Source organism: Cryptotermes secundus, unplaced genomic scaffold, assembly GCF_002891405.2.
Source record: "Cryptotermes secundus unplaced genomic scaffold, Csec_1.0 scaffold777, whole genome shotgun sequence".
In the NCBI taxonomy this organism is placed as follows: domain Eukaryota; kingdom Metazoa; phylum Arthropoda; class Insecta; order Blattodea; family Kalotermitidae; genus Cryptotermes; species Cryptotermes secundus.
Genome location: NW_019743160.1, coordinates 680,265 through 706,774, shown reverse-complemented (window position 1 = coordinate 706,774; position 26,510 = coordinate 680,265). Strand labels below are relative to the sequence as shown.

General features: G+C 40.4%; 1 protein-coding gene across 2 annotated transcripts in view; it reads left to right on the top strand.

Moving 5' to 3' along the window:
- Positions 1-26,510, top strand: part of LOC111873950 — a gene marked incomplete at its 3' end in the record, with an annotated part of 781,441 nt that overhangs the window by 78,471 nt on the left and 676,460 nt on the right.

The window sequence follows — 26,510 nt, the reverse complement described above, 5'->3', positions numbered from 1 at the left end:
CAATCTCTTAATGCACAGCCGTAAGTATATGTGCGGACGAATTTTGAACCGAAGAATTAATTTATGAGCTTTTTTATTGCTAGTGGGGTGGGACTAAGTACCTTGTACTGCGGCCATTTCTGGCCTATTGTACCAGCCCCAGATGATAGGTGAGGGTGATTGTGGAGCAATTGGTGGTATGAAGATTGGCAAGGAGAAACGAAATACTCGGAGAAAACCTGCCCCAGCACCACTTTGTCCACCACAAATCCCACTTGACCAGATCCGGGATCGAATATTAAGAAGCAAGTTTTCGTAATGAAAATACCTTGTGTTTTCTGTGAAGTAAGAACTGAACTTTGAGTTGAACTTCATGCTTTAAAGAGTTACGGATTGCTTAGAACTTCATTTGACGCACAGATGATTCAGTGTAATTCGGCAATGGAGCTGAAATTACATATATTTTCAGAAGAGTTTCTCACACTCGTACAACGCTCTATAAAATTCGGCATACTGTTCAGCAGGTAAAGAATATATCACACGAGAAAACGCAGAAACGACAGTAGAAGAGGCAGGAAAAACTTACATTCTTCAAGTTCCACATATTTACTGTTTTTAACAATTCTCTAGAAATTCCGGCCCCTTTCACTGAGCAAATCAGTTTATCGACTTGAAAAATGTGCAACATTAATAACCAAAAACAGATGACTAAAATGGTAGCCTTCGAAATACTTTTAGCATCGTTTTTACTTAAGTTTATTAATTCAGTTTTTGCCAGGAACGGTTTGTTGCATAAAACAAGAACAAAGCAATTTATAAAGTATCGACATTACAGAAACAGGCCGCGCAATTCTTTTTAAGACGAACAGCTTTTTGAAATATTTGTAAGTTTATTATTTACTTCAAGTTTAGATTATTTGTTTATTCCAAATTAAATTCACTACAAATTTAGGTTATAGTAGGTGTATATCAATACATGCCAAAATCAATCTGACGAGACGGATTTCAATTTTGATCCCCATGTACAGAATTTAAACATACTTCCTTAATTGGTTCAGGAATAGGCTAAAATGTCGAGAGACAGAGACAAGGCTTTCCAATTATACGATCTAGTTACGTTCTGAAGGTTACTGTCTCATAAGATGTGTCTCCGCATAAAGTGGTACATATTTGCTGACGTTTTCGAAGGACCTGCTGCCCCATCGCATTTCTAGCCAGAAGATGGAAGACAGTAGATTCACCCACCCCCGAAACGACGGTGAACATATACCCTACTGCACGGTGTTGCATCCCAGAAAAGAATAATCGTCAGTCACCGTTGTGAGAACCCCGAATCTGTCTGCGCATGCTCCGTGCAAAGGACATCCAGAGGAAGTAAAATACACGACATACTCTCTAACCGCTTGGAAGCCACTGACTCTCTGGAGCGGTTTCTTTTTGTCTCAGAGGCAGAGGGGTGATCCAAAAAAAAAAAAAAAGGAAAAAAAGAGCTCTCTTAGTGATTCCCTGGTGGCTGGTTTTTAGGCGGATAAAACTTTTAGTCGGACAGGAAAGTCACCACCAGGCTCCCCTCCTCTCTGACCTCTACGGGATATCAGCTCTTATTTTTATTCTCTTGAACAGAGAGAGGAAGAGCAACAGGAGTATTAACACGTAGCAAGTATTCGCTTTGCTATGAACTCTACTTACTACATTGACGTAGCAATACACTCCATTGTAATGAGAGGTACTTACAGATGTGCAATAACTAACAGACCTTACCGCTGTAATATTTATGATTACAAATTTTGTTTTTAACATTAATTTATGAGTTGTTTCATTGGCTTTATTCAAATATGAAGCAGCAATTTCAGCTGGCTCCATGCAGTAAGATCTAACATTTTTTATGGCCATACTTGCAGACTCTCATACGTGCGACGTTTTAGATTTTTATCTTAATATCCGCAAACGGTTTTTTGTTGCGTCTGGTTTATATACCCTATCTTGTGATGCTTCTGATGGCCAGAGAAATGGACTAGCTCTGTCGATTGGGTTCGTATGATTAGGGTTTTTATCTGAAGACGGAGACAGAGATCAGTGTCCGAAACGTCGTTTTGAATAAAAGTAAGAGGGTGGATACCGTCCAGGACATCAGTCATCGTGACTAGGGAGATGATTCGTTGATAAGAAGCTAACAATTTCTCGGCTACATAGAAAGTTTCGCTGCCTTAGTCATAAATATGTGTATGAATATTAAACGTGTTTCCATGCTTTTGATATTTACGAAAATTTTTGAAGGAAAACCTCAACTTTTATAAACTTATATCCTGCAGTGTTATAATCTTTTTTATTACGTGGAATGGGGTGAGACAGTCCACTTCGTGCTTCTGCCACTATCTGGTACATTGTACTAGCCCCAAATGGTAGACGAGTGTGCAGCGTCGGTGGAATGAGAATTGGCAGGGGAACACGAAGTGCTTGGATAAAACCTATCCCATTGCCACTTTATACAAAGTATTGTCGCGTGTATGAGTGTGACTATAGACGGAGTTTGATGTGGTAATTGGATTTATTGAAGTCTTACAGATCCGTGACTACAAGTAACCATAACCGTTTCACTAATTCACACACTTTACAGTTCACTAGAGCACACACTTAAGTCTTATCCTGATGTGTCTTCACCAGTCTTCTGGTAACGGCTTCCAACAGTGGGCATTCTCTTTCCTCTGGGTTCCAGAAATCTCCACGGCCTCAACTACCAGCATCTAATAGCAGCAGCTCACAACGACTATACCGCAGCAGTCCTCTAACTCTCTCACTCAGTTGGCACTTGTATGAGTGTGGCTATAGACGGGGTTAGGGTTGCTAATTGGATTTATAGAACACACATACCACCCGTTACTACACTTCAGAAATCATTATCACACAGACTAGTGTTCTCAGTCTCTTCCAGTCTTCACTAACCGTTGCTTGGTAACGGTTCCCAACGGCGGATATTTCTCTTGCTCTGGGTTTCCGAACTATCCCCGGCATCATCTGCCAGTTTCTTAGAGCAACAGCTCATAATGCCTGAACCGCAGCAGTCCTTTTAACTCTTCACGAACTGGCTTACCCCTTACATGTCCTGCTTTAATATCTCGGTACAGACCGCGTAGGATACCGCTCATCTGTTGCAGTGCAATTTTAACTTGAAATTGTTTCGTATCTGTCGGCGGAACCGTTACCTGGCAACGGCTATTGTGTAGTCGCTTTTTTTCGTGGTTGTTGTCTAGCAACGGGTCCGCATGCCACTTAGTTGTACCACAACTGTGATTATGAGGAGTTATCCTATACTGATCTCCCGTGCTGTGTGGCCATCCGAGTGCTGGGTCAGACATGAATCCCCAACTTTAAAAATTTCAATATTATGGTAATGTGCTGTGTGGTCGGGGTCTCCGCATACATAAAGGGGCACAAGGGATGGGCCCTCTTGGCCTTTGCACCGCGACCACAGTGATCTATTGTGCTTCACATAAAGGGGTAGTGGTAGATGGGTATAAAGCAGAAGTTCAGTGAAGCTCTCCAAGGAAAATCCGAAGAAAACAAATTAAAACACATTTGCTCCATCGCTCCACCACGAATCTCACGTGAATTCACCCCGGATTGAAGCCAAGCCTCCGCGTAGACAAAGCCCTGAGGTATAAGACGGGCTGCCTACCGACTGAAGACCTGAGTTTCAGTTCCTGACACATATGTTCGGGTTTTATTCTGTTCACATCTTGGTGCCCACCAAGATTCCTATTAAGGCGGTCAGAGCGCGAGTCTGGTCATTTGCCTATCAGTATCGATGATAAGAATGCATCGAGCCATAATCCTTCTCAATATCGCTCCTAGACATAAATGTAGTTAGTTAGTTAGTTATTGGAGAGGGTGGGTTTCCCCATGCACTTAGACCAGTATTTGTCCATTGTGCTTCCCTCTATGATATTCTACCAGTCTCTATACCCTACCGATATTTGTGCGTGCCATCAGTCCCGACCGAGCCTACGAGTTCGGCCTCTACTGGCTTAGCGGTATCTATAATGCTTCCCCCATCTATCAGAGGCGTTAGAGACTACTGTTGGGTGGGAAACGTCCGCAATTTTGGCTCAGTCACCTCCTTTGGAGATAAGAGGTTCTTTTACGTACCGTAAAGCTACGACACGGGACCCACGGCTTAAAGTCCCTCCCGGTGGACTTGTTCCCTGAATTTTTCCGCCCTTAAAAATTCGACGAACTCCGCCGGGTTTGAACCCGCGTACCACGAGTCATGAATTGGGAACGTTACCTTTAGACTACGGAGGCCGCTTAGACATAAATGTAACTTTCATATTTTTAAAATATATTTCTTAGGCATGCACTGAAATAATTCAACAGGCTCAATATAATATAGATTGCTCTCTTCGGGGATGTGCTACCGTGAAGTCTGGTAGATTGTTGCCCTGAAGATGGAATAAACTCAGTCTTTTGAAAGGTCGATAAGGATCTACGAAACAACACGGCGTCGCATCCCAGAAGACAGGAATCTTCATAGTCCCCTCCGGGCGAACCTCAACACTCGTGTCTGAATGTTGTTTCTTCATATTATTCTAGCAAATATTTATAGTTCTGTTTGGATAATATTTTGATGGAGCCTCTCATTTCTCGACGCAGTTGTACGATTCATGCTCCATTGCACGAAGCCCAAGAGATGAGATGTACAGCACGAAGAGGAGTAGTAGGTTTCGTCGATAGAATCACTGACTGAACATATATAATTTTTACCGCCAAAGCAACAATACTCTATTATTTATCTCTATAGCACCCACTACGTGAATCCCGACAGCATGAAAAGGGAAATATATTTTCTAAGAAAATGGTAACGTTACGATACTAACATGGCGAGCCAATGCAGCAAACAGCAGAAGAAACCTGACGAAGCCTGTGCGTGGTCTACTGCAGTAACAAACACGAAGCTACTCGCAGCTTATAACATTTTTAAGGATCATTTTTAAATATGAAATTGTGTATTTAGGATCAGTTAATTATTAAATTTATTTTGACCTATTGTATATAAGGCTTCATCACATGTACAATTTTATTTCTGATTTTTATTCTTGTTTTATTTTATTTCACTGTTAATTTTAACCAATGTCTAATCTAAGTTTTGTCTAGATTGTGAATTGAATTGAAACTAACTTGCACGAACAGTTTATAAAAATGGGAATATTAGCGTTGCAGTTCGGTAATAGTACAATATATGAGAAAATTTCAGCACCTGAAGATGACCCATTAGAGGTCGAAACATGTAATGCGTGCTATATAAATAAATAATAAGTATTATTGCGTTGACGATAAATATATATATATATTCATTGTATATACGCAGCAGGATGCAATCCTTAAAAATATAATCATAGACCCCTTAAGGTATAAATTTCTGTTTGGGATAAAATTGATGAAATTCCATATTAAGTTCATCTGAAATGTGGGTATTAATGGACTAATAAGAATCAAAATTTAATTTTCATCAACAATTTCCAGTGACAACTTCAAATGTCAAATTTAATCATTACAAATATAAATCACTCCGTCCAATGTGACCTGTAAGTTTTTTACTACATGAAAACTTAAAACCCTTACATGTTTCGGTCTCTGTGGACCATCTTCAGAGGGCAAACATCACTACAAATAGGAAACCACCTTCACATAAGTTGTTTAGACGTAAAGTACATACACTTATATGTTACAATGCATAGTACACAAAATAGAACATTTCACAAACACAGCAGTTTCCTGGGAATGTAAAGTTTTTAAAAATTATTTAAAATTTCTTGATGCTAATTAAAAATTTTGCATTGTCAATAATTATAATTCATAAACCATGCAGGCTCGTGTTCGTCCTCCCATCGTCCCTCTTGTATGGGGCAGATATTGTGCCACCTGGCTATCTTGATGTGGAGGTTCTTTATATCGTCCAGGCTTTGCTCGTGGCTGCTGTGCTGTTTTCACTTTACATTCCCAGGAAACTGCTGTGTTTGTGAAATGTTCTATTTTGTGTACTATGCATTGTAACATATAAGTGTACGTACTTTACGTCTAAACAACTTATGTGATGATGGTTTCCTATTTGTAGTGATGTTTGCCCTCTGAAGATGGTCCACAGAGACCGAAACATGACAGGGTGTTAAGTTTTCATGTAGTAAAAAACTTACAGGTCACATTGGACGGAGTGATTTATATTTGTAATTGTTAGTGTGACGGACCAGAATGAAACAAATAAATAAAAATTAATCATTACTCTGTTGGTAGTTTTGAAGATCGAGGTACAGGGGAACGTTATGTGGTCGATATGCATTTCCTTTGTGAATTCTGTGTAAATTATACGTACTACTCTGTTCAAAAATAATTCCATTTGGGGTAAACCTTTGAACTCTTGTCAGAACAGGACAGAACAGACAGCCCAAAACAGGTATACGAGTATATGTGAATAAATTTACGAATTCGAAGAACCGTTTGATAGAGAAATGGGTTTATGAAGGTGCGAAAGACATGTGTAAGAATGTTCTGACAACAGACATAGAAGTGATAAGCACAGAGACAGGAAATGGAAGTACTTGAAACAATTTTCTGTCATAAACATCAAGTAAGCAGTGAACAGCAAATGAAAGCTTCCTGAAAATGATTGGTTAGTGGAAAGCTGATAAGACAGAGCTGCAAAGGAAATTTGACAGAAATTGTTATAATACTGAAAGACTCTAAGGTCGCTGTGAAACAAGTCTCTGATACAGGAACATTTTACATCATTGTTTCAGTATCTCGCATTTCAGTAATTAGATTTAAACTAAATTCCCTGACCCTACGCCCGAATGCCTGCCCACCTGCCTGCCAGCCAGCCAGCCCCTCGCCCCACGGCCTGTCATAGAGCTGCCCATCCTTCCATTTCAGTGCATGACAACTATCTTGTAATCAGGACTTCATTAAATGTAGAGTATGGTGTTCAGTTTCGCTAAGGGATGATTATATTTAAGGGTTTTCTCCCTCTCTCTGTGTACATTTCGAAATTGCGAATACTGCACAAACAACTGTAATAGATCTCGCACAGATAAAAACTTGTTATGGAACGACACGGTAAAAGTAAAGCTATCCCAGTAACAGGCCATGGAGGCCCATAGGGTTGTGAGACGTTGAAGCTCCCACATTATCTAGACAATAGGACCACAGATGGCGGTAAGGTCAGCCTTACGCGCCGGCCGCCCTTTATCCCCCAGAAAGATGCCTGGTACTCATTTCTGTTAGAGGCCGAATCGACCCCAGAATCATAGTGTAGCTAAAAGGATTAGGTCAATTGAAATCATCGAGAATCGAACCCGCGACCTTCCCACTTTTAGCATAGTGGCTCACAACTAGAATATCGCGTGCCCCCGGAACAAATGGATAATATTTAAAGTCGATTTACTCGTAACAAAAAAACAGAAAATTTCCTTCATTTCAGGTGTTATTTTATGTGATAGGGCTGTATGCATATGCTGTATAGACTTAATATCGTGGCTTATTGAGAGTATATGAAAAAAATAAAAATTCTCTAATCAGGTATATATATAATTTAAGACTTTAAAGGAATGTTTCTCTGTGTGTTAATTCTATATCTTACTGTTTATTGCTCCAATTTAGGATATTTCAAAAGATTTTCCGCTATTTTCGTCACTGAATGGAGAAGAGATTCCGTCTTTTTTTTTTATATGTGGATGTTTTTGTTGTCTGATAGTTAGGATGTTATTGTTCGCAGTGGTATTACAGCCGCACTTATCGAAGGGAAAGTATGGGAGGTGAATCTGTACAACTGAGGAAACCTCAATTGCGTCACTAAAGTGAACCTGCACATCTATTCCACATCCTTCAACAGTCCAAACTAACGCTACAAAAATCAAGTTCATAGTTACCTATTTATAATTTAATTCCAAGCAGGTATGTGCAGTGAGAGAACTAGGCAGTCCTAGGCGTAGATTGGATGATAATATTAAAACAGATTTTATATAAATATGGCGAAACGGTGTTGACTTCTTCAACTGGCTCTTCAGTTGGCTCTTGTGAACACGGTAATGAACTTTCTTGTTCCATTAAACTCCGATATTTCTTGACAAGCTGAGTAACTCATACTTTCCATGCCACAGCTCAAGCGGTTAGTCGCTGGATTCCAACAGCGGCGGCCCGAGTTAGATCCCGGGTCTAGTCAAGTGGGAATTGTGGTGGACGAAGTGGCACTGGTGCGGGTTTTCTCCGAGTACTTCGGTTTCCCCTGCCAATCTTCATTCAACCAAATTCTCCGTCATCATAATCACCCGGGACAGGCTACAATATGCCAATCAGTGGCCACCGTGCCGAGTGGACCTGATTGGACTCTACCCCCACTAAGCGAATTTAAAATAAAATCTTATTTTCTCAAAAAGGACTGAGCTCTGTGGGTTTAGTTAATTAGTTAATTAGTTAGTTAGTTAGTTAGGAGATAGGTGCAGGGATGATGCTCTACATCTACAGTCGGGAGCCATCCGTTTGTAACTCGAGCCAGAATACTGGCAACCCTGTCTGAGATATCAGTGGATTTCTTTAGTCATCTTCGTTGAATTCTGGCACACTGCCTTGATACATACAATGCTCACCTACAGTTAACCCTTATTTGCTATCGCACATTATCATCTTCCTATCTCATTCAACGATACAAACTCCGTGACCTGTAGCCCGCAAGCGAACTTTACCGACAGACCGACCGCGCTTGTCGGCGAAGTTAGTACCAACTTTTGCGGATAGAGGGTGTAACCTGGTCAACGCAACGGATCCCCAAATCCATTCAACGATACAAGGATCATAATTTTAATTTTTTTTTTATAAAATATAAAGAAGAAATATATGCGAAGCTATTAACCGAAATTTCTAATGTATTGTAATAGGTCACTCACTTCTGCTCTAAATCTCCATGAGATAATAAGTTGTAAGGTGATTACCATTTCTTAGTTTATAGATATTTATTTTTTCTTTGTTTACTTAAAACGCTATACAAAATTCTAAAGTTTTTATTGTTATGGGGTGGGACTAAGTCTCTTGTACTGCGGCCACTTCTGGCCTATTTTACCAAATTCTTAAGTTACTTGTCATTAAATGAGATGCAATACGTTGATTGTGAGTGGTGATGTGTCATGGACGTACTGCTGTATTTTTTCTTCCTCCTCTTGTTCCCACTTTGGAGCATAGAGCTGATTTCTCACTTTCGTGGATCAGTTTTACAGATGGTAGGACTCCTTGGACTGGTGATCAGCTCGTCTCAAGGCCTCTACATAAACACAGGACAACACAAACACAGAATAAATGCACACAAACCAAATATTCATGCGTGGTGTGGGATTCGAACTCACGATCTCGGTTTCCAAGCGAGCGAAGACAGTACATGCCTTAAACCGCTCGGCTACCGTGACCAGAGACCGGCTGTATTAATCTCCTAATATTAGGGAGCGGTATAAGCAACGCAAGAAGATATTCTGCACGTATTTTTTTTTATTTCTTGCAAATTTACAATCTACTCCATAATAACATTATGAGTAATAAGTAAATGGTTTAAAATATTCTGTAAGTATATCCAACTTTCTAGCCCACATTTGAACCAAGGTACTTTCGAGTACAAACCGATACGCAGTAGCTTCTATTAAGAATTAATTTGAGCGGAAGAAAATGGTTGCCCCTCTAACAATACTGTTTGGCTGATGGAACTGAGAAACCTCACAAAAGTGAATCAATACAACTCGTATTCGCATTCGCTTCGGGTGCTGCTGAACGGAAGTCACGGCCGTTGGTGTAAAAAAGCAAAGCCGATTTCATTAGCTCTGTAGCAATATATGGACCACTTCGAAACACGAACGAGTAACAAAGATCACACTAAAACAACGTTTGAAGTAGCGAAGCTCTTTATACCTAGTACAAACCGACAAAGTGCGCCCGGAGTGTATCAACCGGAAATGACACTGCAGTGTGACTTACCATAAAAGCAAGCAAAAAAGCATGTAAGCAGCACCACAAGGAATCGACTTTCCTAGGTACATATAATGACCATCCGGACGTTGTGAAAATCAAGCTGTATTTACTGGCTATGGTTGTGTTCTCTCCCTCCGTGAAAGCAATCCACCGGAACACAACGAGGTATCAGCTGGGCCGTCATACAAAAGGGCGGGGTAAACGCAGCAACGGAAGTGACCCTGAGCTATGTATACTGTCTGCCAACTGAAGCCGATATTCTTTATGGTCCAAGCAAAATGTTAGAAGTTCTAACGGGGTTTTCGTCAGTGGTCCAGCGAGAAGCAGCCGACAAGGTCATTCTGAACATGCGTTCAGCGGGATTTGAAATCTGCAATTCTTTGTCTTGGGAAACGAGAGGAGGTGTTTGGCCGACCAGACTGGGGTCTATGAGGACTTCGGTTGAGGATACACCTACATAATCGGAAACATGACGAATACTTAGAGATGCACATTGTTGCTTGTCACAAGTGCTTCCTGCCGCAGCACTCCCAGGTACACAATAGCCGATCATTCGAAGCTTTGGTCTTAGCACTGCTTCGCTTAATTAGTCAGGAATCCATTTCGCTTTTACTTCAGGTACGATATATTGTTTAGGAGCCGGGATAGCGCAGTCCGTATAGCGACTGGCTACGGGCTGAACGACAGCCCGGATTTCGAGTTAAAGCAAGGTCAAGCATTTTCTTTTCTCCACGTCGTTCAGACCTACACCGAGGTCCATCGAGCCTCCTATCCAATTGGTATAGGAGGTTCCTTCCCCGGGGGTTAAGTGGCAGGGGCGTGAAGCTGACAATCCACCTCCAGGTAGTGCGAGGTCAAGAAAATATGGATCTATACATCCACTCCTCCATATGTCTTCATGGAATACTGCTTAATTAGTTAAGCACAGAGACAGTTTTATCTTTACGTTAAAATATATTGTTTGTTTTTGTTTTGTTGTTTTACTCTACTATTCAGATAAGTGGTTGGTAAATGCTTAAAACAGGCCACAATGAGTTATAAACTAAGGACCTGAAGGAGAGAGGCTGCGACATTTCTCAATGGACTTCCTCGGCGTTTTTCGAAGAGGCAGAAAGATAAGAACCTGAGTCAGGATATATTACCTCGTATATCGGGCCAGGCTTCGAAGCCTGGACCTATAGAACTTGAGGGTGAAGCACTAATAGTTACTCCGCGACCCCATCCAGCCGCACTGCAATTTTAATACTGTTCAGAAGTTTAAAATGTAATTATGAAACTTTTGTTATTTTGTCTTTCTCCCGTTCTCTGAAGTATCAAGAGTTTTGTCTGTAATTTTGTTAATTTATATCCTAAAGCGTTTTAGTCGACATCAAAATCCGCAGCCTCTTCATATGTAAAGGGAGAGTTTCCATTTCTCTCTTCAACCCATTTTATGTTTTTGAAACGTGTTTCTGTTGATGGAACAAACACAGGTTGCATGCTATTATGAATAAATCACAGTTTATGTAATCCGCACTTATATCGCTTGAACATGTATCGCTTCGAAACGAAAAACGTAAAATTCCATGTTAAGTGGTTTTATTGTTGCGATGGCAGGGCGGAGAGACAGAGTGTGAGGTGTTGAACATGGGGTCGCTGACATCCAAAAACGTGGAGTCTCCATCTTAAGGGTGTGGACGGGGACAAATTTCTTTGCGAAAATCTGACAGTAAGAGACCGGTAGGATCCTGTTTGTAGAGAAGTGGGGGGGGGGGATTAACATTAAAATTGATTTTAAAGTAATGACTTCTTCTGCTCTGAGATAATGACTAGTGGCAGGCTGTCGTGAACAAGGTAATTGACGAAGAGTTCTAACTTATAGGCCATAACGCCGTTTAGTCCATTGAAAGCCAATCGATGTTTCGGAGCAACATATTATCTCCATCTTCAGTGTTGAAAAGTAATCTAAGCAATAAGCGAACATGAAGCTGGCCGTAAGTAAAGATTTCAAAAGAGTACATCCCAGGAAATAGACATCTTTATTACAACTGATGTGAGGACCTCAAATTCTACAAATTACTGGACCCTCGTTTTCAGATCAATGCAGAGAATTCCTTGATGAGGATCTATAACCTCTTCAGTAAGATGTCTCCTCCCTGGACCTAGTTTAGGCAGAATATTAAATTAAAATGGATCCACCCTTAGATTAAAAGAAACTCTTCCTGGATTACGCAGAAAGTTATCTGAGAGACCAATTGTTCGAAGTGATTTTAATATTATGATTTATTTCAAGATGATTCCCTTAAATCCTGATCCACTGCACGATGCGGGGTGTCCATTGAAATATTATTGACGTGATTAAAAAATGCCATGCTGATACGAAACCTGTCATCACAAGAACCTGCCTTTAATGCCACTTCCGAAAATTAACAACAAAGCTACATACATAAGAACATAGCTTTAAAAACGATCTGTTTTGCTTGAATTGGTTACCTTTCCGTAGTAGAAGAGCCTGTGTTTGCAAGTACAGTTCGAAATAGGTCTGCTTGAGACTAGTATAGAGCGCTATTGGACCGAAGTGGCTAGCAGCAGAACTGAATCTGCACAGCCACACAGGCATAAGTCAGTCAATTACGAGATGTGACTATGGGGTATGACACTCGGCAAGACTGGGATTTTGGACTTGGTCCATCGTCCGGTATTCCAAAGAATAGTAAAGAACACAACTTACCGAAACGTGAACTGTTTCCGAACTTGGATTTTTGCATTTAATTTCCACTTCCCTTTCGCACTTATTTTCAGGTATATACATGCATTATTACAGTTGTTATTATGTATATTTTTCTGTTATCACTCTTTGACATACCCTGATCTCAGGTGTATACACAGCTGTAACTATACTGACACAGGTTGTCCAGTGTCTGGCGTTAGATCACTTTCTGTTGCACCCAACAGATTAGGTGTCTCCCACCCCCTCACCTGAGGACGCAAACAGATCCAGTTTCCGAAACGCTGTGTTCTTTAGATTGACGGACGATGGACAAAGTCCCTAAAGCCAATAATCCCAAGAATTAGCTAAATAAACTATGATAGAAGTGGTTCAGTTTGTTCGAAGGAAGTAAAGGTGAATAAAGGAAGCAGATCCACGTTAAGACTGAGTTCACATTTGTCACAGTTGACTCACTTCACAATTTTGCACTGGATGCAGTGCGTACTGTGCTGAATAAACACATACGTAACAGTTGAAACGCCACCCTCTTATCTATCTTAGCGGCAAGGCTTGTTCATTTTGACTGCTACCATCGTCATTTTTTTAAAATCCTAAGCAGTTTCCCTCTGCGTAGTTAACATAAACTCTGCAGTTACTTCAGCGTTGGCCGCCCCATAGCTCAAGCGGTTAGTCGCTGGCTTCCCACCGCGGCGGCCCGGGTTCCATCCAAGGTCTGGTCAAGTGGGATTTGTGGTGGACAAAGTGGCGCTGTGGCAGGTTTTCTCCGAGTACTTCGGTTTCCCCTGCCAATCTTCATTCCACCAATTGCTCCACAATCACCCTCACCTATCATCTGGGGCTGGTACAATAGGCCAGAAGTGGCCGCAGTACAAGGGACTTAGTCCCACCCCACTAGCAATAAAAAAATACTTCAGCGTTCTTATGTAAGCTTCGAATCCACCAAACCACTTTTCTGGACCTCTCCGTGAATATGTGTGTATGAAAGGTTTGAGATTTTCACAGCGGTGACTATGAAGAATACTATCTTCTGGGATATGGCGCCTTGTAAGTCTAGTGTAAACCGACGTTTCGGACGAACGTATCGTCTCCTTCTTCAGGGTAGAAAAATCCGCGAGCTAGAAACCAGCGTTAGCAGGTGGCTAAACCACCCTGAAGATTGAGGCGCTACATTCCTCCGAAACATCGGTTTACACTACATCTACACGGCGCCACATCCCAGAAGACGGCATTCTTCATGTGTGTATGAGTTTCTTTTATTAGAAATGTTGTATTCGTAACTTTTACTGAAGATCGATTCTAATACTGATTAAACTCATTAATCAGAACTGTGTTTTGCTTTCAGTTACTTGAAGAATTTTTGTTGTACGGATTGTAAAAACGTGCATGTTTTCATATTAACAGCTGCAATGACTACTTTCACTTTCTAGATTCCCTATGCAATGTTTTCATTTCTATCTGCCACTGTCTCTCTATAATCATTTCTTACTTTTATTCTTTCACGTTCAGATAAGCCGATTTGTTCTATATATCTTTTAAGTCCATATTTCGCTTTCACCGCTGTTTGTTGTGTAGCTCTTATTGTTACACGCTCTCAGTTGTAACTAAATCCGGTTTATTTCATAGGTCTCTGAGGTATATGACTTCACTTAAAGCTACGGCTTTTTCGATATCCAGGTATAATTCTCTTAATTCCATCATTTCTCTTTCATGTGATCCGACTTTCTCTATAGAGTTCTTACATTCACGTTCCCCTTTTCACAGATATTTTTAGTTCTGATGAAAACAATTGCTTATTGTATGAATTTCTCCAAAAGGAAACTTGAAATTTTGTGAAATGGGATATCTTAGAAATGTGGCAAAAACAAAAAGGCAGACGAGAAAAGTAGCGAAGACATCATAGGATAATTATTTAATATATAATTAAGATTGAAAATGAAATTTCTTTAAATTTTAATAATAAGGTAGCTACCAGTATCTGAAAGACAAAATTAATGGGATTGTAACAAACAGCAAGAAAAGGAACGCCAGAAACCCGTGTGGAGGAATAAATGAATTTAAGAGTTGTTACCAACCTAGAAGTAACTTAGTGAAAGATGAGAATGCTGATGTGCTTGCAGATTTCCACGACATTTTGAATAGGTGAAAGAACTACTTCTCTCAGTTATTGAATGTACGTGCATAAGGTTAGTGATGTTAGGCGGTTACAAGTAGAAATATACACGGCTAAGCCACTAGTAACTGATCCTAGGCCTTTTGAGGTTGAAGTTTATATTGCAAATTTGAAAAGGTATAAATCGCCAGGTAGTGATCAAATTCCGTCAAAACTTTTTTCAAGCAGGAGGCGTAGTATTACGTTCTAAGATCCATAAGCTAATTACTTCTATTTGGAATAAGGAAGAATTGCCTGATCAGCGGAAGGAGTCTATTATTGTACCAGTTTGCAAGAAGGGTGATAAAACTGACTGTAGTAATTATCAAGGGATATCTCGACCATCCCATGTTAAGTGGGTCCCTTGTCACCACGGCGTGGCGCGTCCTCAGGTTGCGGCTGTTTGTAGACTTCAAGAAAGCCTATGATTCAGTTAGGAGGGAAGTATTGTACAATATTCTGATAGAGTTTGGGATACCCATGAAACTAGTTAAGCTGGTTAAAATGTGTTTAAACGAAACGTATAGTAAAGTCCGTGTAGGTAAACATTTGTCTGATAAATTTCCTATCCAGAATGGTCTAAAAGAAGGAGATGCTTTATCGCCACTCCTTTTCAACTTTGCTTTAGAATATGTCATTAAGAAGGTCCAGGGAAACCAGATGGGACTGAAATTAAATGGGACACATCAACTGTTGGACTATGCCGATGATGTGAATCTACTGGGTGATAATGTAGATACCATAAAGAAAAACACACAAACTTTAATTGACGCAAGTAAAGAGGTTGGTCTAGAAGTAAACGCAGAAGAAACTAAGTAGATGTTGCTGTCTCGTCACCAAAATGCAGGGCAAAATCATGATATAAAGACAGGAAACAGATGTTTTGAAAATGTGGCACAGTTCAGATATTTGGGAACAATGATAACAGCTCGAAACCTGATTCAGGAGGAAATTAAAAGATTGAACTCGGGTAATGCTTGCTACCATTCAGTCCAGAACCTTTTGTCTTCTCGTCTGCTGTCCAAAAACATAAAAACTAGAATATACAAAATTATAATTTTGCATGTGGTTTTGTATGGGTGTGAAACTTGATCTCTAACATTAAGGGAGGAACATAGACTGAGGATGTTTGAGAACAGGGTGTTGAGGACAATATTTGGACCGAAGAAAGATGAAGTGATAGGAGGTTGGAGAAAACTGCATAATGAGGAGCTTCATAACTTGTACTCTTCTACAAATAAAATTAGAATTATCAAGTAAAGGAGGGTGAGATGGGCAGGACATGTAGCAGGAATTTGGGGAAAAGAGGAGTGCATATAAGATACTGTGGGAAAGTCAGAAGGAGAAAATCCACTAGGAAGACCAAGATGTAGGTGGGGATAATATTGAAAAGAATCTTAGAGAGATGGGATGGTGTGGTATGGACTGGATTGATCTGGTTCGGTATAGGAACTAGTGGTGGGCTCTTGTGAACAGAGTAATGAACCTTCGGGTTCCATAAAATCCTGGGAAGTTTTTGAGTAGCTGCAGAATTTGTGGCTTCAGCTCCATGATATTATGTTGTTAGTTAGATAAGATAGGTATCTGTAGAGAGACCACGTAGTGATGGTCGAAGGTACAAGGATACTAAAACTGAATATGAAATGTGAACCTCCTGGGAAGATGAATGTTCGTCATCCAAAGAAATGATAGGGAATTCTTTTGTAGGTGTAACAGACATTAGTGCCCATGGCACGAAAAAGAACAAAGAAACTAATGGAGAATAATAGCAAATTATCATTTTGAAGAAAGTTTGCGCAGCGGAACGCAGGATGTAAATCTCAATGGAAGCGCAGTTCCAGCTAGGAGCTGATATGCAGCAAAATCAGGATGAATGTGGGTCGACAGAGTCGCTAGACCCTACACACTTTGGCGGCGTGAGGAAGGGCTAAGGAGAAGACAAACAAATTAAGAGATGTGGTGCTCAGAATGAAGACGCTTTCCTGCTTCCTGACAAGTAAATAGGGAAATGTCCTCCGGGAAAAAGACGCAGAGACCTCTGGAAATTTTGGTCATAGAACTTGGTGTTATTGAAGAAACGGGACGAAACTGGGGCATGCGCAGTACATATCGATACTTCTAGAAGTGTAAGTCCGGAAGTGAATTTATAGTTGGACAATCGCCGAAACCTGTAGATTGAAATATCAGACATCTGGGGGAAAACTGCAACAACATGCCTAACAAATTTCCCAACCAAGTTTCAGGGGAATGTGTGTTTCTGCTCACATCGCTTCTCGGCTTAATTTTTTCTGAGAGGTATATGCATATGCCCTTTCTCGAATAGCACCTAAATATATATGTATACTTCAATCTTGAGTGCTTAATCGAGAGACTAGAACTGACAGTTTTATGTGATGTAAGAGGAAGCAATGAATATTAAAGCTTATACTGAAAAAATATACAAGTATATTCTTACGCTGACTCCATGGAGCGGAGTCGTAACAAAAAAGCCACAAGCCGCTTAGCTACTCTGATCTGTTCAAGAAAATCCCTGCCGTTTACGGAACTTGACAGCTGTTCACAAGTATCCAATACCGAACCCTATCCTGAGGCACTGTATCCAGGCCACAACACCCGACGTCTTTAGTATCATTTTAATATTGACATCTCACCTACTGCTCTCTTCCATTATGATTTTCTGTCTAAAGTTAAAGTTTCTCTATGTACAGGTGTTTATATAAAATTACATGTCTCTAATTTTATAATATATATAAATATATACAAGAAGTTGTGGGAAGAACTAATCGGTTACTCTCATTTGATACGACGTTGGCTGCAGAGAAAACGAAGCGTCCAACAATTCTTCTATTGTTGTTTGTGTTTTTCCGTTGACTCAGTAACGTTTTTGCCGAGCCGTTGCCTATCAATTATAGGAGATACATATAAAGACACGCACAGACTGATGGGAGGGATTTAGAAGTATGAAGAACGCCGTTGATATGAGCCCAGTTGCCATGATATACTCGTACATACCAAGTTTTATAAAGATTCATTCATGTATTCATAATTTAATAAGTGGGTACACAGGCGCACAGACTGGTGATCTCATAAACGAATAACGAAAGTTGGCTAATGAACATCTGAGAAATATCGATGGAGTATCGAAGCACCCTGAAGTTTGAGACGCAGTTTCCTCCGAAACTTCAGTACCCATCTACCAAAGTACATGGCGTCACATCTCAGATTACGGTAACCTTGATCGTAGTGATAATTCCCAACTGAAGTTAGATGTGACTTCTTACCGTAATGATTCAAAGCGTATGTTGGAATTTCAACGAAATTNGTTAATTTGTTAGTGTGACGGACCAGAATGAAAGACCTTAAATTTAAATGACTTAGCCCCTCCTGTGGAACAGTTGCTGTGTTCTGAATATCAATTACACGGTCCTCTCGATTCTGCACTTGATGCCTTTTTTTTAATGCTAGTGGGGTGGGACTAAGTCCCTTGTACTGCGGCTGTACTGGTGGAATGAACACTGGCAGGGGAAACCGAAGTACTCGGAGAAAACCTGCACCAGCGCCACTTTGTCCACCAGAAAACCCACTTGACCAGACCCCGGAATCGAACCCGGGCCGCCGCGGTGGAAAGCCAGCGACTAACCGCTTGAGCTAAGACGCGGCCCAGCACCTGATGCCTTAGATCAATCTGAACAGGATGTCACCTCGACATAATATTGGTAGCATAATTCAGAAACAATTATTTCGTAATAACTTATATTATTGCTCGTTGTTCCTGAACTAATCCTCGCTTTGTGAATACTAAGTGGTCGCCCCTACCTTGAATCATAGGTTTCAGTAAACCTTACTTTGAACTCAGAAAGCCCAGATATACTTGGCATGAGGAAACGTATTCAGAGCAGAGGAAGGGGCTGCGACAAGGCACTGACAAATTCTTTTAGCGAAGGGAAGAAGAAAGTTGTCGGGCTGCCGTTCTCTGCCTTACTCTCATTTCTCAGTGAATATGAGAGGGATTTTCGTTCTTAATGTGTGATCCTAACATCGATAGAAACTTATAAGTAAAAAAATAGTAAATGTATCCCTGTAAGAGGGCGTGGAGGCCCGTAGGATTGTGAGACGTTGAGGTTCCCACATTTTCTAGATAATCGGCTCATAGATGGCGACAAGGTTGTCATCCATACGCGCCGGCCGCCCTTTACCCCCAAGAATGTTCCTGGTACTCATTTCTGTTAGATGCTGAGTCGACCTCAGGGCCATAGTGCGGATGGAAGGATTAGGTTCATTGAAAAAAAAAAAAAACTTCATCGATACTTGACCCGCGACCTTCCCTCTTGTAGCATAGTGCCCCAACCAACTACGCTACCGCGTGCCCCAATATAAACATATTCCATTTCCAAATAGAAACTGATCCAAATTAATTTCATTTTATATTTCAGAAAGAACCACCTTCAAAATAATTGGTTAAAGTGTATAATTGATTCAGTCATTGATGAATAAAATGAGAAATTTCATAAGATGTGCGCAATGAAATGTGCTTAAAAGCAGTGTTCATGTGTTGTCGTAAGATTCCCGACATATTTTATAATCGTGTTTGCTATATTTGTCTCATTATATAAATTATATACTTCCATATCCTCGTAATCTTTTAGACATTTTCAGTGCGATCTTTAAAAACACGAGACAGTTTTAATACTGGTTATTCTGCGAGGCAATATCAGCGTGATCCATGAATATACAGTTATTTAGTATTCTCATAAAGTATTAAAACTTCATTTAGTTTTAACTTCCAAAGACAAGCAGCGAATATAAATTTGTCTCAACGGTTACTAAACATAAATTCTTGGATTTCATTATTTCACATTAATGTCAGTTGCCTTTCACAAAAGTCAGAAATATTCATATTGAAACGCGTCAGAATGTGCATGAGTCATAGAAACAGGTTCAAACGTAAGGAGCCTAATTGAATAATTGAAGTTATTATTTATAAAATGACATTACCCTTATCATTTATTCTATCTTATTGCTCAATTTAAGTCATACATTGGTCGATCCCGGCGAGTTATCAGTCTGAGTCGCTACGCCGTTCGAATCCCGTCGTATCGTCCGGTGTGGCCATTTGACAGTGGATGCCTCTGTGGTCTAATGGTCAGGGTTCGATTCCCGGCACTACCAGATTTTTTTCTAAGAAATAGTGGGTCTTGAACGGGGTCCACTCAGCCTTCTGATGATAATTGAGGAGCTATTTCAAGGAAATAGCTGCTCCGGTCTAGAAAACTGAAATTAACGGCCGTGGGGATTCGTTGCGCTCGACACGTGGCACACAATATCCGCAAAAGTTGGCACTAACTTCGCCGACAAGCGGCGGTCGCTCGGTTGGTATAGTTCGCCTGCGGACTAAAATCACGGAGTTTTGCCTGGTGATTGTCACTTCCTCCGTTTAAAGAGTTACACCTACAGAATTTTCCTTCTATTTCTTCTACCTGTATGGCCTCTTCCAATTCAAAGACATTTCTGAACCCACGAATTTTAGATATTGTAGGAACTCTTGCACGGGGTATAGGCCCGTCGCAAAGCTTGTCACCAGAAGCGAACCGGTGCGACTTATACCCCCCCCCCCGAGACCACAACCCTTAATAAAGATTTATGTAATTCCTACAGCAGATAGAACGAAGATTTTATCTCCAAGAATAATAATAATAAAAAATTCATTTGGCTTTCATTATACAGTATTGACTAATTCCATGTAGCAGAGTCGCTTAGCTAGTCAAAAAATTCTCCCCCTTTCACGTGACCAAAAGTTCAGTTCACAAGAGCCCCGCATCTGCTCATCTGTTCTGATATGAATTAATTTACTGCACAAGGGACATCTTATTCCTTTCAGAACCGGTTTATATTATCATATAATCTACACCTAAATGTTTCGTTTCTCCCCACCACATCTGTACGCATTTCTCATCTCCCTTATGCATGCTACATGCACTGTCTTTCTCATCCATCTTGATTTTATCATCTCAAAAGAACTGAGTGAAGAGTGAAAATTATTAAGCTCCTCATTACATAGTTTCTTCCAGCCTCCTGTTACTTCCGGCTCTTCTGTCCGAATATTCTCCTAAGCGGCCTTTTTCTCAGACACCCGCCGTCTACTTTTGCGCTTAACGTGAGAAACAAAGTTTCACACCTACACAATGCAACAGGCGACACTGTAATGTCGAGAATTTCAATGCTTAGTTTTCTAAAGACAGGATTAGACGTTCTTGCAGTTCCTTCTTGAATAGCATTTTGAATTGATACTGTTTTCTTAATATTTTCAAATTTTCCACCTGTTCCAATGAATTATTACATATTTCTATATTATAATTTTGTCCCGCGTTCTGACCACAATACACGAAAATAGAAACGTCGTCCTCCCCATGTTTACGCCTATATCAGCACTCTATCGAGTTGACAGAGTTAAGACATTCATCTTGACGGCCAGTAAATTAACATCAGCTTATACCAAAAGCTAATGCGTCCCATTTAATTTCAGTCCCTTTTTGTTTGCTCGGACTTTCNGGTTCAGTGTGGCAGCGACGTTAAGAGTATACACCTGATGATGGCCGATAGAGGCCGAAACATGTAGTGTAGAAAGAACAAGATCAAAGACATATAAATATATATTGTTTGCACTTAGGACGGAGTTTGTATTATTTAATGATAATGTATATTAATAGGTATTTCATTATTATGTTCAAAGGGACAGTTTTCATCATTTTCTATAAAATTGAAGTTTCTATGGAGTTGAACGATTCCGGCAGGGCGTCCCGTTAAGAATCCAGACGATGTCATGAAAAATTTTCCCTCTGTCCTCTCTTTCATTTTGATTTTCTTTTGTTTCTCCTGCTGGTGTGTGTAATATTCAGATGCATATTTGTATTTATGTAAATCCATATATGTCTTTATATGCCACTTCCTCCTCTATGTTTATGTAATTTTGAAATCCATAAAGGTAAATTTGTTCCTGTGCTTAACTAATTAAGCAGTACGCCATGAAGGCTTACGGGAGAGTGAATGTATAGATCCATATTTTTTTTGACCTCGGCAATAGCTGGAGATGATTGGTCAGATTCATGCCTCTGCCGCTTTACCCCCAAGGGGAGAGCCCCCAGTGCCCATTCTATAAGGGGCTGAGTGGGCCCCAGAGCCGATCTGCACGACGTGGAGATGAGAAAATTCTTGACCCTACCGGGGCTCGAACTCCGACCCCTCTGTCGTCCAGCCCGTAGCCAGTCCCTATACCGACTACGCTATCCCGGCTCCTGATTTTTAAATACATAGTTTACATAAATGAAAGGTCAGTCAATTGAATTATAATGTAGAAATGCATGTTCTCAGAGGAATGTGCCAAATATTGCTTCAGTTAGGTAAAAACGAAATTATGTACTTAGTCTTCATTGTTGAGCATGCTGATATTTATGTGTTTTTCTGTCGTCCAGTATAAAAGTAGTCTTTACGAAATAATTTTAATTGTAGTTTATTTACTTTTAATTTTACTCTGCTTCTTTGTCTTCATTCATTCATTATTAGAGGGGATGGGTTTCCCCATGCACTTAGACCAGTTATTGGTCCATTGTGCGTCCCCCTTTAATTTCTACTGTCCCCATACCCTACCGGTACCGGTGCTTTGCTATCAGCTCCACTTTGCCAGCGAGGTCGGCCTCTTCTGGCACGTGGTACCTGATGCTTCAGTCCCACTTTGCCAGCGAGGTCGGTCCTCTTCTGGCACGTGGTGCCTGATGCTTCCCCCATCTACCAGAGGCATTGGGAACTACTTGGGAGGGAAACTTTTTGCCTAATTTAGCTCAGAGGTCTCCTAGAGACATGAGGATCTTTTACGTGCCGTAAATCTACGACACGGGACCCACGGCTTAAAGTCCCTCCCGGAGGACTTGTTCCCTGAATTTTTCCGCCCTTAAAAATTCCACGACCTCCGCCGGGTTTGAACCCGCGTACCTTGAGTCATGAGGTGGGAATTCTTTGTCTTACTTCATACCCCGACTCACCACAAGGTGTTCATTGCTACTGTCTGTTATAAAACCAGAGCTCAATAATCGAATGCATACGAAAGCCTTGACTTATAACAGTAAGTGTAGTAGATATTTCTGGACAACCTAGGTTTCCAAACAGTATACGAAAGCCTGGAAGCTATTTCTCCTGTACATACTACTACACCCCACAAAAGGCAATCGAAAGGTTAATCGTCGAAGGAAGTGGTTTCAAATTTTCCATTCATTACATTGAGCTAATGAAAATCTAAAAATATGTATTGAGCCAGCTTTTAATCAGAACCAGTTTTGCTTCAAGCGTTTACATTCTGATACCTCACTCGAGAATTCCCAGCCGCAAAAAGCAGTAGTTTCGAATATGAAGTTAAACATAGAGTAACCTATGTAGACTTAAAATATATTCATATACAGATGTATCATAGAACAATATTATAAGAATAGGTGACCCCATGAGATTCACAAAGGTTGTCTGTCGAGGCTCAAATTGTGCACAGAACATTTCGTATTAACATAAATCGAAATTTCTCTTCAATTAGATGTTTGTCTACGTCACATTGAGACCTGTGGACAACCTTTCAGTTTTAAATATATAAAATTTAATTTAGAGGTCCGGGTTCGATTCTCGGCTCTACCAGATTTTTTCTGAAAAGTAGTGGGTCTGAAACGGGGTTCACTCAGCCTCGTGATGATAATTGAGGAGCTATTTCAAGGAAATAGCGGCTCCCGTCTAGAAAACAGAAATTAATGGCCGTAGGGATTTGTCGCGCTGACCACGTGACACCCTCTATCCTCTGTAGTTGGCACTAACTTCGCCGACAAGCGACGGTCGCTCGGTCGGTATAGTTCACTTGCGGACTAAAAACCACGGAGTTTGTTTGCTGATTTTTTATGTAAGTTGGAATACCTGAAAGGACGGGATGACTCGGGAGGTCCAGATGTAGATTGTGGGATAATAATAAAATGCATCATAACGAAATTTGCCTTAAAGAAACAGAGACAGAGCGAGTCGGCTCAAGCAGTGACAGGTCTCACTTCCGCTAGGAGGACACCTGGTTCTAAGTTCAGCCGAGACGTCAGCTATACTAGCTAAGGATTGTCGTGGTTTTAGTCAGTCCCTCCCGGAAAATACTGGAATAGTGCCTCGAATTAGACCACGATTTCTTCCTTCCACATCCTTTACAATTCATTATTTACTGTCCAACCGCTCGACGCCATAGAAACATTCAGAGTATTCGAAGCGTCTTTACGTAAACCAAACCCGACAATATGTCAGAGTTGTGAATTTGTTTAGTCTGCCTCAGGGATAGGGACCAGTGGTGAACAACGTAATGAGAAGTTGGATGCCATAAAAGGAAGGGAGGTTCTTGATTAACCGAGAGACTTTTAGCGTCTGAAGAATTCTGCGTCACCGGGAAATTTATTAAGTTAGATCAACTGGACTTGGTAATATCACGATAGTGTGAATTCAGTTTTTAGTGACTGAACCATTCAGTTCTGTGCAAATATGCGAATATTCTCTATAAAATTAAACTATTTTTCTGCTCTGTATTTTTGTGCTGATAGGCACCGCCATCTGTGAGCTGATTTTCTAGAAAATGTGGGAGCCTCTACGTCTCACAACTTTATGGGCCTCCACAGCATATTTACCTGTACATTTTAAGAACATAATTATAACATTCAGCAGTCTACGTGGTAAAGCTGTAATTTTACACAACCGAAACTCTGTCTTCTTCAGAACTTAATTCGAAACGTCTTGGAAGATGAAAAGGACTTAAACGTATGTCAAAGTTATCTTTATGTATCCTGTTCAATAACTACGTTGGATCGTCAGTTGTAGCGTTGAGAGTCTCACGGTAGTGTCTGCGTAGATTGCAAGTTTCTGGCATGAGGCTCCGTGTAGTCTGACAGAAATTTATCGACGTTTCGGTTGAACGTATTACCACCATCTATACTCCCTTGTCACAAGCGACTCTCTGTGTTTGATTCGCGTTTACTCTTCACTGCAGTGCTCTCTTCCGTACTGACGGTAAACTTCTACAAGCCTATGCGACGTCACCTGCCAGAAAATAAAAATAATCAACTACAGATATTAAAATTTCTGTTCCTCGGATCGGAATGCAGAAACTGTATGCAGAACTAGGTCACAAACATATTATAAAATGTGTTTTTCTCATAATTCAAGCCCCACTTCATAATTCATAGCGGAGAAATCATAATTTATGTAAGATTTGAGGCTTTCACGGCGGTGACTATGAAGAAAGCAATCTTCTGGGATTTGGCACCGTGTATATGAGGTGTTAACCGACGTTTCGGAGGAAAGTAGTCAGTCTGCTTTTACCGGTTCTCACGGTCTCTTCGCTTGCAGATTTCTTATATTTTTTGTTCTACCCTGAAGATGGAGGCGATACTTTCCTCCGAAACGTCGGTTAACACCACATATACACGGTGCCAAATCCCAGAAGACTGCTTTCTTCAAATCATAATTTAGTTGGTAATTCGAACGATGACTTCAAGTGTCATGACTTTCATACCAAAAACTTACTTTCCTTCCATCTAGGTTGATAACTAGTATAATGTTACATCATTATCGTCCTAATAAAATAATGACGGACAACTAAATACAGTTCTGACGGAGTCCTATTATGTTTCAGTTACTATCGCCTTTCCCTCTTCACCTGTTAATGGTGAAGCGTTGAATCGTATGAAGCACAGCCTTACCTGCCAGCCTAATTCTTTCTCCTACCATTTGGACACGTTCGCACTTTTCGACATATATTCGTATTGAACTATTGCAGTTTCTAAAACAGGTACACATTTGGAACATCTGTTTCCAAGCCGGAAATTAAATTTCTGCCTATTCAGGGCTGAAACGTCTAAAAATATAGTGCGCAAATGCATGATATTCCAGTGTTTCATACATATATATATCCTTTCCCTTTCATTTGTGATTTTGTGTATAGATCCTACTCAGAATGAAGGGTCCACGTCTGTTCTATCCACCGGCAGACAACATTTTCGAAGTGTGCAACGAATTTATATGATATTTATTGGTGGACGTTTAGGCTAAATCGTGTTGAGCGATATTCTGGTCCAGATTAATCTAGTATGATCCCTCCTCCACCTGGATCTAGATTCGAACTTTATCACGCTTATTGCAACGGCCATGACATACCAGAACTGCGTGGTATAAATTACTTAAACCCTTTTTCTCTTAGTAAACTATAATTATATATCTCTTAATCCTTACGGAATTTATATCACTTCTGAGATAACACGGCCCTTAAATCACACTGGATTGCGACACGTTCTTTCTTTTTTACTTCCTTTTTTAATTTTTTAATATTGTATTTCTTTAACATAAAATAATCAAATTATATATAACCTGTATATGTGGCTTTTTGTGACCTAAATTTCGCGTCAAATATTAATGCTAAATAATACATTATACTATAACAACGCAATAAAAAATTTAAAACTTGTTACCTTTTGTTAGACCGTCTCTGTGGTCTAGTGGTCGGAGTTCCTGGCTGCAGATCCGGTAGTCCGGGTTCGATTCCCGACGCTACCAGATTTTCTGAAAAATAGTGGGTCTTGAACGGGGTCCACTCACACTCGTGAGGGGATAATTGAGGAG